Raw genomic sequence first — 13,153 nt, forward strand, 5'->3', positions numbered from 1 at the left:
CAGTGAGACTGCAAACAGTTCTGTTCAATGATCCAACAAAACTCAGTAATATGGCTATCTATTTTATACACTTAAATATACATGCAGTTATATCCTTTAGAGCACTTTCTTTTCCTTCTTTTGTACAATGACAATTACACATTTTGGGGTTTATTGCTCCCACAGTTCTTATTATTTTTTTTGAAGAGAATAAAACCAAATGTGACATAACAAAACAGTCAGTCAAATCAAAAGGATGGACATAATACATAATGTAAAAAAAAAATGCAAGGTGGTCAACAATGGTTACCATAATGCCTCTTGCTATCTTAAAAAGAATTGCCTATATCATCAGTTATAATAAAATTGAACAAAACAGTAAAGAACAAAACCAATAAAACCAAAACATTGGAGACACTACAGGACTTCAAAAGAAGATAATAGTCAAATCAGAATGGGTGTCATAGTAAATCTTATTGTCTTCACAGTTGTTGCCTATACTCTCAAACTTGGTACTATCAAGCAAAACAGAATAGAATAGAATCAGTCAAAACAAGATGGTGAGAGCAATACAGGGTTTCAAGTCAAGTTAATAGGAAATCAAAGTGAGTTACTATAATATATCCTGCTATTTTTAATTTATTTTTTCCCTTAATTAAAAAGATAAAAATAAAAAATTAAATAATAAAAAAGGAGATTGAGATAAAAGAGGACATAACAACAAAACAGCACAGGTCAGAATATAACCGTTTAAGAAAAATAGTGTTTCACCACCAGATATCCCGACATAAAAGTAGTTACCATAGTGTCTCTTTCCTTGAAATATTTGAGTAAAACTTTGTATACTGTAGCATCAAACATATCAAGACAATGTAAAACCATTCAAGAGAATGACAGTATTACAGGGTATTTAGAACCAACTAACAGAAAATGAACAATGGTTTCTGTATAATCTCCTTGTCTATAAAAGTTTTTTATATTATCACATAATAATAAAATCCAATAAGATACAACATGTTAAGACTGATGGAGACAGAAAAACAAAAGCTTGATGGGACTTCAAAACAAGATGATATTAAATCAGCACTAGGTATTATGATGTCTTGTTTTCTCCAAAATAGCTGTTCCTACCATTCAACCTTCTCTGCCTCATTTCTGTTGAGCTCTTTTTCTGTCATTAGTTGTCAGTTTGTCTTCTTCATTTCGCTTTCTGCTCCATTCATTGTGGCCGCTCTGCCACTGTTTCTGGAATCTTGGTATTTTTCTTTTTTAGAATGTCCTGCAGTATTCTCTATAGAGTTGAATTGGTGGTTGCAAGTTCTCCTAGTTTCTCTTTATCCTGGAAGCACCTTGTTTCTCCATTAATTTCTAGAGACAGTTGTGCAGGATATATCAATCTTGGCTGGAGGTATTTATCTTTCAAAGCTTGAATTATTTCCCCCATGCTCTTCGTGATTTGATGGTTTGTGCCAAGAAGTCTGCTGTAATTCTGATGGGTGTTCCCTTGTAAGTGATCTGTTTCTTTTCTCTGATGGCTTTTAATATTCTGTTCTTATATTGGATTTCTGGAATTTTGATTATTATATGCCTGGGTGTAGTTCTGTTTGGGTTGTAGATGGTTGGGTTCTGGTATGCTTCATACATCTGAGGATCTTTACCTTTTGCTAAATTAGGGAAATTCTCCTGGATTATTTCTGTGAATAGCCTCATCTGTTTGTGTCCCTACTTCTTTTACGTTCTTAATTCTTAAGTTATAGATCCTCTTATCATCTTCTAGCCTTTGTATTATTGCTGTTTGTTTCCTTGTTATTTTTAAGAAGTTTTTCATTTCATGTTCCCACATTACAAATCTGTCCTCCAGTTCAGATAATCTATCCTTAGTTTCTTTCAAGCTGTTATGCCAGCTTTCAATAGAGTTTTTAGTTTCCTGGTAATCTCTCTGAACCTGCTTCATGTATTTTGTTTTCTCTATTTTCTCCATCAAACAATTCTCCCCTTTTTTCTGTTCTTCCATTCCACCATCTGTTTTTTCTTGGGCGGTGCTTAGCATTTCTTTAACTATTCTACTTATATCTTGCTTTACTTGGTTAAATACTTCACTTTTGAACTCGTCTATGAGGCTCCGGAGATATCACTTTATGTCTATTGGTGCCGTGTCTGATATTGCATATTTTTTGTCCTCATTCTCCTTTGCATTTACCTTTCCTGTATCAGTGTTCTCAGGATTGGGGGCTGAGGGCCCTTTCTTGTTGCCTCCTCTTCTCATATTTTTTGTTCCTTCCATACAGGTGTATATAGGAGGCCCAGTTTCTTTCTTTGTGGGTTTCCATTTGTTTGAATCTGCTGGCTAGGTCTTCCTGCCCACTGCAGTGTACTAGGGAGACATAGACCTGGGCAGCCTCTGCTGGGCCCACCCCTCTAGGTCGACCTACTGAAGGCTTCACTGCTAGGGTGCACCACCACGTGCTGGGACCTGGGTGGGCTAGCCTACTGGGTCTTAGTCCGCGGCTTCATCCAGGTCAGGTGTTCCCCACCAATCCCACTTGAGAGGGGAATATGCGACTAAAGTCACTGCAACACTCTGTTTCGTCTAGTTTGCCTGGTCCCAGAATGTCCTCTGTTGGTGCCTCCTAGTCTATGGAAGGGTCCCCTTTCCTCTCACTCACCGCAGGTTGATGCGGGGCTCCCCGCCAATCCTGCTCTCAACTCCGTTCTCTGATTCCCGCTCTCAGAGCTTTCGTGTTTCTGATTCAGACACAGCAGCAGCGGCAGGAAATTCAAATCACGGGTTCCAGCTTTGGGGCTGAGATTTTATCTGTTCTGGTCATAGCATTGGAATTGCATTTCTGGTTGGTTTCTCTCAGCTTAGTTTGTTCCTGGGTTGGCAGGGTATATCTCCCCTTGCTTAGGATTCCTCACACCACACCATTCCTGGATTCTAAGCTGGCTATCTCAGAGAGCCTCCGTAGCTGCTGTTATCTATCTGCCATGTTCTCCCCGACCCTTGCTTTTTTCACTGACATCTATCATTTTTTTTTTTAATACCAGGGTCAAACTCATAACTTCATGCTTGCCAGGCAGGCACTTGTTTGGCTGAGCTAAATTTCCAGCCTGACACCTATAATTCTTAAATTATTTTTCTTTGCATCATTTTGCAGCTGTTGAAATGTTATTTTCTGATTTCTTGTTATTTAAAAGAGATCTTTCCTTTTGCAATCACTAGCTGCCAACCTGTCTTCAAAGTCTGAAAATCTATCTTCAGTTTCTTTCAAGTAGTTTCAGTTTCTCTTCTAGCTTTGGGTAGAATTTTTAATTTTCTGGATATCTCTTTGAGTCTGTTTCATGCATTCAAATTATTCTCTATATTGTTTATTGGTTTCCCTCATTCTTGTATGTGCCTCTTTTTTAAAATTTATGTCTTCTTTAGATACACTCTGTAACCATTTTATTATGTTTGTCATTTCTTTTCTTTACCCAAGATATTATTTCTGATCTGATTTCTTTTACAGTCTCAGGAAGTAATTTCTTTACCTCAGTTGCCATCATCCCAGAAATTTCAGGTGTTGAACTTCCACTTTCTTCTATGTCTATGTCTTCCTGACTTGTTCTGTTTGGGCTGGAGGCCTGAGATTGCCTTTTTTTTTCTTCATCTTGACATTTTTCTGTATTGTGGGGATCCCAAGCACTTCCCAAGTTAGCTATTCATCCATGGTGTAGGGGGATGGGTCAGGCACCTTAACCCAGGTTCCCTGGGAGGTGGTGGGCTGTGGGTCAGGCTTTTCCAGGGCTTGGCTGACTGGTTCTCTCAGCCCACACTGGCTATAGATCCCTGAAGGTGATGGTGACCAGTAGGCTTGTAGAGGCTGGATTGGCTACTTATTCTCCCAGCCTATACTGGTTACCTGTGGGAAAGTCCTGATGATGGTCGGCATGTGCACATGACTGGGCTGGCGGCTTCTTCACAGTCACTAATTCTTGAGTTTGTTGACATGAGCTTCTCCCAGCACCATCCAGACAAGGAGGTGCCATCCCATCCCCTAAATGAGTACCAGTCCAGCTGCAGCGCTCACTGTGGCTGTCATAGTTGCAGGCAGGGTGCTGTGTGTGTATAAACTTGAGGAGCTGAGGGCGGCCCCAGATACACAGTACAGAGTGGCAAAACCATACTTGCAGAGGGCCTCCTTCCCCAGGGGAAGATTTCTTCCAGGGGCTCAGTGAAATAAGTGGAGATAATTTGAGGAGGCACAAAGCACTAAGTGTAGAGGCAGAGGGAAGTGGGACTGGAATTATGCTGGGGGCTGGGAGACACCTCACTTCAGACCCCGCCACAGACTCACCTGGGAGCTTGTGGTTTACAGGAGGAACCTCAGCTTCTCCCTGAAGCAGGAATGGGTTTGATTCCCAACACAGGCATCTCACTGAGAATACATGAGCACTCTGGAACTGAGGTCTGAGAATCAGAAGGCACAAGGCAGGCAGTGTATCCCAGTAGGTGTCCACAAGGAGGCCAGTGCTGGGCAGCTCCAGAGCTCACCCTCCTTGGTGACCTCAGCCAATGGTCTAGACCCTTTGAGATAACAGGGTCCCCAAGAGACACAGGGAACATGTCTTGCACCCCCACAAAGCTTCCACTTCTCAGCAACTCTCATTGGGAAGGTGATATGGGTAATCTTTCTTTAAGTGAGACATTTTAGTTCAACTTTATGTTCATTTTGAGAACTCAAAACGCAAGAACAAGGCTTTCTGTTTCCCTCTGGCTGTGCTCTGGGAAAGGAGATCTCTCTCTCACCTTCCCAGGCTGCTTTCAGCAGGGACCCACCCAGAGAACGTACTGTGCTCTGGCCTGTTGGGTCCCAGCTTCAGCATGCCGGGCCATAGCTCAGGCCTGCAACCGGTCCTGCCCCAGTGGCCAAAGCCAATGGGAAAGACCAGGGCTGCCCAGTGGCCTAGGACAGAGCAATGGGTGCCGGGCGCCCTCTAGTGGAGCTCCCCTGGCCTCAGCTGGCCCTTAGCTCGTCAAGAGTCTGGAGATTCTGGAAACCGCTTCCCAAAATCCCTGGCTCACTGGAAACAGGGAAAGTGTGCTGCCGTGCTGTGCTTACAGGATGCAAGCTGAGGACCCATTCTTTTTTTTTTTTTCCCCGTCGGGGAATCGAACCCCAGTCTCCCTCGTGACAGGCGGGGATACTCACCACTATACTGGCACAGTGTCTTCACCATGGTCCTCTCTGTCAGACTCTGAACCCTTCCCATCCTTCTCAGTGAGCTGGGGGCTAAAGCACCCAGGCCACACACGTGGGCTGAGGGGACACAAGGACAAGGCAAGGGCCCCGTGCAGGTGCAGGAAGGCTGTCCTTTTGGGACATTCAGTTCACACGAGTATTTAGAGTGGTGAAGGGAGAGGAACTCAGAGGCCTGGGCCCCTCCTCTACTTGGTTATCCTTAAATCAAAAAGGACATGCAGCTAGAGAGAGAGGCATTTTGGGCAGCAAATGACACAGAGGGTTTGTTAGGATTTGAGAGAAATCGTATTCTGGTTGACTCAAAGACACCAGGTTTTTAGTAAAAACTTAGGAAGCAGAGAAAATGCACACCACTAACTTACACCATTAAGAGGGAAACTCGTGCTGTTGAGAGCAGGAAGCCTGGGGCGCTTGCTCACTATTAATGGGAGGTCACATGGTGCTGCTGCAGTGGTGGCTCTTGAGAACATTAAAGATGGTATCACTGTCAGGTCCAGACAGCCCACCATGGCTTAGGTAAGCACAGCAATTGAGAGCAAAGTGTCAGAGAGGCTTTGAATGCCTCACACTAACACCGAGAACCACCCAAGGGCCCATCAGTGGATGGTGGTATGAAAACACCAAGCATAAAATTTCCATGTCACAGAATATCATTCAACCTTAAAAAAGTTCTGATCTTTGCAGCAATATGAATCAGCCTGAGGAACCATGTTAAGTGAAATCTGCTAGGGACAGGGAAGGAGGTATGGCACTACCTGTTTATCCACAGCTTCATGCTATGTAGTTTCAGTCGTCTGTGTTCAACTGTGGTCCACAAATGCTGGAAAGAAATCTTTAGAAATGACCAACACATAAGCTAGTTGTGGAGGCACAAGCCTGTAATCTCAACATTCGGGGTGCTGAGGGAGGAGGCTTGCTGGGAGTTTGAGGCCAGCCTGGGCTGCATAGGGAGTTCAAGGCCATATTGAACTACATAGCAAGACCTTGTCTCAAAATAAATAAATAGGAATTTTAAAAGGATAAAAAAGGAAAAGAAATAGGCAACATACAAGTTTTAAATTGTTTTCCATTCTGAGTAATGTGAGAATTTCGCCTGGTCCCTGTGTTCAGAGTATCCATGCTGCCTATGTGCCTGCCCATCAGCCGCTCCACAGCCTTTGCAGTTGTGAGGCCACTGGCCCCAGGGTTGCAGTACTTGTGCTCCTGTGATGCTCATGTTAGACCCTAAGAGCTGTCCTGCAGCGGAGGCACCAGCTCACAAAACATGAAAGGGCAAATTAGCCGGGGAGAGGGGAGTCCAGAACTGTATCCCCTGCAGATATGGGGCTGCTGTGTTGTTTGCTGGTCATGAGGTTTCCGTTCTGCAGGCTGGGAAAGGTCTAAGGAGCTGGTTGGGATGAAGGTACGTTATGATCAGGGACACTGAGCAGGGGCAGCAAATGCGTGGGAACTCATTCTGCTCAGTTTTGCTATGAACATAAAACTCCCCTATATAAAAGTTTAATAATTTATAAAGAAAACTTGTGCAGATGAATGGCAGAGATGGTTGTACAGCAACATAAATGTACTTAATATTCATAGTGTTGTATGCTTAAAGATGGTTATGTGGGACTGGGAATTTAGTTCAGTGGCACAGTGCCTGCCAGGCAAGCACAAGGTCCTGAGCTCCTAGTATCAAAACAAAACAAGGTTATGTGCATTTCCTGTAATTAAAATAAATAAAATGAAAAGAAAGACAGGATAAAGTGGCTAGAAAAGGATTGTAGTTTAGGAATCAGACTAAAACACATTTAAAAGTGTCATAAATAGAAGCTACAGTCGTGTCTTTGATATATTTTAAGCATTTTATATTAAAAATCACTTTAATTTAAAAGAATTTTTTAAAGCACACAGGAAAGACTGCTTATCAGTCAGTGGTAGAGACCATGTGACACAGAAGAAAAAAATCAGAGACTAACAGGTACCTTTGAACCTGGTCCCGAAGGGGATAGTCCCTGGGCCCGGGTAGAGGATGTGGTAGGGGAGGCTGGTACTAGCTACCTGGGGCCCAGGAAGAGCCTAGATGCTGGTTTGCATCCTGGATCATTTGAGTAGAAAGTGCTTGCTTTCACTCCTGCCACCTCCGAGAACCATTTCATCATCTGTGATGGTTTATGTCAGATGGTCCCAGCTCAAGTCTCATGCAATCATGGACACAATGTGGCCGAATCCAGCATTCATGATTGGTTTATTGTCTGGCACTGGGATTTGTGGTGTGAGTGCTGCACCTGCCCAGGGGTGGAGCCAACAAACAGAGTAATGGCGGGGGGAGAGGTATGACTTTCTCTCTTTTTTGCTGTTGGAGCTTGCCATTTGCAGCTGCTGTGAACTGCTGCCCTTTGCCGTGTCATTTTGCCTTGGAGCCAACTGAGTATGAACCAAAACCTCCAACCTATAAAAAAATAAATCTTCGGCTGCCGCGCCTAGCCATCGGTGTGCAGAGGAGGAGCTGGGCGGATCTGGGGTGCCTGCATCGGCCTCTCCGTGTGTCTGGAGGACTGTGGATATCTCGGCCCAGACTGTTTGGGTCCCTCCAGGCTTCCAGGTGCAGTGAAGGGGAGAGGTGGGTTTGAGGCCTCTACATCCGCCTCTCCATCCCGGTTGCACTTGGAGAACTGCTGAGCTCCCGACGGGTGGGCGGGCCCACACTATCCCCCGAGCCCAGCCTGTTTTGCTGCTGGGCCTAGCCATCGGAGTGCAGAGGAGGAGCTGGGCGGATCTGGGGTGCCTGCATCGGCCTCTCTGTGTGTCTGGAGGACTGTGGATATCTCTGCAAGCAGGGAGGGATCACAGGTTCCTGAGGCACCGCGGCCTGTGGTGAGTACCCTAACCCGGCTGCGATTGAAGAGCTGTGGAACTTCCAAGGGGCAGGTGGGTGCACAGTGTCCCTGAGGCCCAGCTTGTCTGGAACTACGGAGTTCTGAGCAGGCAGGGGAGGGCCATTGGTTCTGCAGGCCCAATGGCTTGGGGTAGCGTGGTGCCAGAGTCTCAGTAGCTGCAAACATAGAAGGGGATTTTCAACAGATCCTGAGGAAGCTTTCAAATAACACTTGAAACACAGAAATATAGGAAAATGACAAAATGAAAGACCAAATTACAACCTCAAACCTCCAGCCCATCTCAAGAAACCCTAGGAGCAATGTATATAGAAGAAAATATATCCCATCCACCTCATATATCGGACACAATAGCTACTGAAATTGACAAGCAACTCCAGGAAGCTTTAAAGAAATTCAAACTCGAAATAATCTCCCAGATCAAAGAAGAAATGATAAAAGAAATGAAAGATATTCTGAATATATCTAAAGAAAACACAGATAAAAAATTGGAGGAACTAAACAAAAAGATAGAATCCCTAGACTAGCAATATAAGAAACAAACAGAATACATAATGCAGATGCACAGAGATATACAGGAAATACAAAACTCCACTGAAAGTTGTAAAAACAGCCTTAATGAAAGTGAAGATAGAATTTCAGACCTTGAAGACAGGATTGCAGCTAGTGAACAGGAAAGGAAAGATCTTTTAAAAATAACAAGGAATCAGGAAACAACAATTCAACAACTGCAAGATGATGCAAAGAAGAATAACATAAGAATGATAGGGATTAATGAAAAAGGAGACAACATAAAGGATGTCAAGAGGATATTTAGAGAGGTAATAGCTGAAAATTTCCCAAGCATGAGATCAGAAACTGACATCAGGATCAGTGAAGCATATAGAACTCCAAATAGTATTAACCAAAATAAAACTACACCCAGACATATAATAATCACCATCCCAGAAATCCAACAAAAGAATAGATTATTAAAAACTGTCAGAGAGAAAAGACAGATCACTTATAAAGGAAAACCTATCAGAATCACAGCAGACTTCTCAGCACAAACGATAAAGTCAAGAAGAGCATGGAGTGAAATATTCCAGATCCTAAAGCAAAATGATTTCCAACCTAGACTGATATATCCTGCAAAACTATCATTCAAAATAGATGGTAAAATACAATACTTCCATGACAAAGAACAGCTGAAGAACTTCATGAACACCAAACCAACCCTGCAAAAAATATTGAAAGACAGTTTAGATACACAAAGGAAAAAACCACTAAGCAAAGCAAATAATTAATCAGAACAGAAAGATAAAGATGCAACAGCAGCGAGATAACATTCCTACAATTAACCAGCATTTAACAGTAATAACCATTAATGTAAATGGTCTCAATGCACCAATCAAAAGAAACAGACTAACAGAATGGATCAAGAAACAAAATCCAACCATATGCTGTTTACAGGAAACCCATCTAACCCAGAGGGATATTCACAGACTGAAAGTCAAAGGTTGGAAAACAATTCTTCATGCAGCAGGAATCCAAAAAAAGGTAGGAGTAGCCATTCTGTTTGCAGACAACGTGAACTTTAAACCAACAATGACCATAAAGGACAAAGAAGGTCACTACATACTCATAAGGGGAAAACTCCAAGAGGAAGAGATAACTATCTTAAATATATACGCACCAAACTCCAGAGCACCCAGTTATATAAAACAATTATTAACAGAAATGAAAACTCAAATTATCAGTAACACAATTGTAACAGGAGACCTTAATACGCCATTAACACCAAGGGACAGATCAACCAGACAGAAAATGAGCAAAGAAATAACAGAACTGAATCATACCTGTGAACAAATGGGTTTGATAGACATATACAGAATGTTCCACCCAACAACATCAGAATACACATTCTTCTCAGCAGTACATGGATCATTTTCTAAAATAGACCATATATTAACTCACAGAACATATTTAAACAAATGCAAAAGAGTTGAAATCATCCCTTGCATGTTATCGGGTCATAGAGCTCTGAAATTAGAAATTAATGATAAAAGATACTGCAAAAATCCCGCAAACACATGGAAACTGAATAACACACTCTTGAGTAATCAGTGGGTCACAAAAGAAATTAAAGAAGAAATTAAACAATACCTAAAAGAAAATGAAAATGCAGATACAACTTACCGGAATCTCTGGGATGCAATGAAAGCCATCCTGAGAGGAAAATTTATTGCACTGAGTTCCCACATCAGGAAAACAGAACGAATACAAATAAATAACTTGATGCTACACCTCAAACAGCTAGAAAAAGAAGAGCAAGTCAAGCCCAAAGCCAAAAGAAGAGAGGAAATTAAAAAAATCAGAGCAGAAATCAATGCAATAGAGACTAAGAAAACAATCCAAAGAATCAACGAATCAAAGAGTTGGTTCTTTGAAAGAATAAATAAAATCGATAAGCCCCTAGCCAACCTTATTAAAAAAAGGGAAGAAAAAGCTCAAATTCATGCAATAAGAAATGAAAAAGGTGAAATCACTACAGACCCAATAGAAATACAGAAGATCATCAACACCTTTTTCAAAAATCTCTACTCTCAAAAGTTTGATAACACAGAAGAAATAGACAGATTCTTAGAAGCATATGAAGTACCAAAGCTAGATCAGGAGGATGTAAAACTGTTGAATAACCCAATCTCTGTTACTGAAACTGAAAATGTAATTAAGTCCTTACCCACCACGAAGAGCCCAGGCCCAGATGGATTCACTGCAGAATTCTACAAGAAATACAAAGAAGACCTAATGCCGACACTCCTCAAACTATTCAATGAAATTGAAAGGGAAGCAATCCTTCCTAAGTCATTCCTGGAAGCAAATATTACTCTAGTACCAAAACCTGAGAAAGACCCAACTAAAAAAGAGAACTATACACCGAACTCCCTAATGAACACAGATGCAAAAATCCTCAATAAAATATTGGCAAATAGGATCCAGCAAATCATCAAGAAGATTATACACCATGACCAAGTGGGATTCATCCCAGGAATGCAAGGATGGTTCAACATACACAAATCAATAAATGTAATCCACCATATCAATAGAGCCAAAAATAAGAATCACATGATCATTTCTATAGATGCAGAAAAAGCCTTCGATAAGGTCCAACATTTATTCATGATAAGAACTTTACAGAAAATTGGAATAGATGGTCTTTACCTCAATATAATAAAGGCCATTTATGACAAACCAACAGCCAGCATCATACTAAATGGCCAAAAATTGAAAGCCTTTACTTTAAAATCGGGCACAAGACAAGGATGTCCTTTATCTCCACTCCTATTTAATATAGTACTGGAAGTACTAGCCAGAGCAATTAGGCAAGAAAGAGAAATAAAAGGGGTAAAGATAGGAAAAGAAGAAGTTAAATTATCATTGTTTGCAGATGACATACTCTACATAGAAGACCCCCTAAACTCCATTGAAAGACTCTTAGATACAATAAATAAATTCAGTAATGTGGCTGGATACAAAATCAATACTCAGAAATCAATAGCATTCCTATACACGAACAACAAAATCACAGAGATGGAAATAAGAGAAAGTGGACTATTCACATTAGCAAGCAAAAAAATGAAATATTTAGGAATTACTCTTACGAAAAAAGTGAAAGACTTATACAGTGAAAATTATAATACACTGGAAAAGGAAATTGAAGATGACCTCAGAAAATGGAAAGACATCCCTTGCTCATGGATAGGAAGAACAAACATTGTGAAGATGGCCATTCTCCCAAAACTGTTATACAGATTCAATGCAATCCCAATAGAAATACCATCAACATACCTTATAGATCTAGAGAAATCACTCCTAAATTTCATCTGGAACCAGAAGAGACCTAGAATCGCAAAGGCAATTCTAAGCAGCAAAGACAAAGCAGGAGGTATCACAATCCCTGACTTGAAGTTATACTACAAAGCAACAGTAGTAAAATCAACATGGTATTGGAAACAAAACAGAGCCGAAGATCAGTGGAATAGATTAGAAGATACAACCACAACTACAAACACACTCAACCACCTTATCTTTGATAAAGGAGCCAAGCAGGTTCACTGGAAGAACGACAGTCTCTTTAATAAATGGTGCTGGAAAAACTGGCTCTCCATTTGCCGAAAACTAAAGCTAGACCCATGTCTATCACCATGTACTAAATTAAAATCTAAATGGGTCAAAGATCTGAATATTAAAACAGAAACACTAAATCTATTGGAAGACAAATTGGGTAGAAACCTTGGAGACATAGGAGTAGGTAGAGAATTCATGAACAGGACTCAAACCGCACGGGAAATACTTCCCAGAATCAATAACTGGGACCACTTCTTATTAAAAAGTTTCTGCATGTCAAAAGAAATCTCCAGCATAGTGAAAAGAAAACCCACAAACTGGGAAAAGATTTTAGCGAACTCTCTCTCAGACAAGGGACTCTTGTCTAAAACATTAAAGAATTAAAAAAACTCAGACCTCCAAAATTCAAAGATCCAATCCAAAAATGGGCATCTGAGATGAATACGCACTTCTCAGATGAAGAAATGCAAATGGCAAATAAATACATGAAAAAATGCTCATCATCATTGGTCATTAGAGAAATGCAAATTAAAATCACACTGAGATACCATCTCACTCCTGAAAGAATGGCCAGGATCAAGAAAACCAACAACAAATGCTGGAGAGGCTGTGGGAAAAAAGGAACTCTCCTGCACTGTTGGTGGGAGTATAGACTGGTACAGCCTTTGTGGAGGTCTGTCTGGAGATTTCTCAAAAAGTTGGGATTGGAAATCCCATTTATTCCAGCTATTCCACTTCTAGGCATATTCCCAGAAGAACTGAAAGCATCATACCACAGTGATATATGTGCACCTATGTTTATAGCAGCACAATTTGTAATCGCCAGATCTTGGAAACAACCCAAGTGTCCATCAACTGAGGAATGGATAAAAAAGTTGTGGTATTTCTATACAATGGAGTATTACTCAGCTATAAAGAAAGATCACATTGAGATATTTATCAATA

The sequence above is a fragment of the Cavia porcellus genome, unplaced genomic scaffold (genome assembly GCF_034190915.1).
Source record: "Cavia porcellus strain 051 isolate PalLab524CR breed Dunkin Hartley unplaced genomic scaffold, mCavPor4.1 scaffold_28, whole genome shotgun sequence".
In the NCBI taxonomy this organism is placed as follows: domain Eukaryota; kingdom Metazoa; phylum Chordata; class Mammalia; order Rodentia; family Caviidae; genus Cavia; species Cavia porcellus.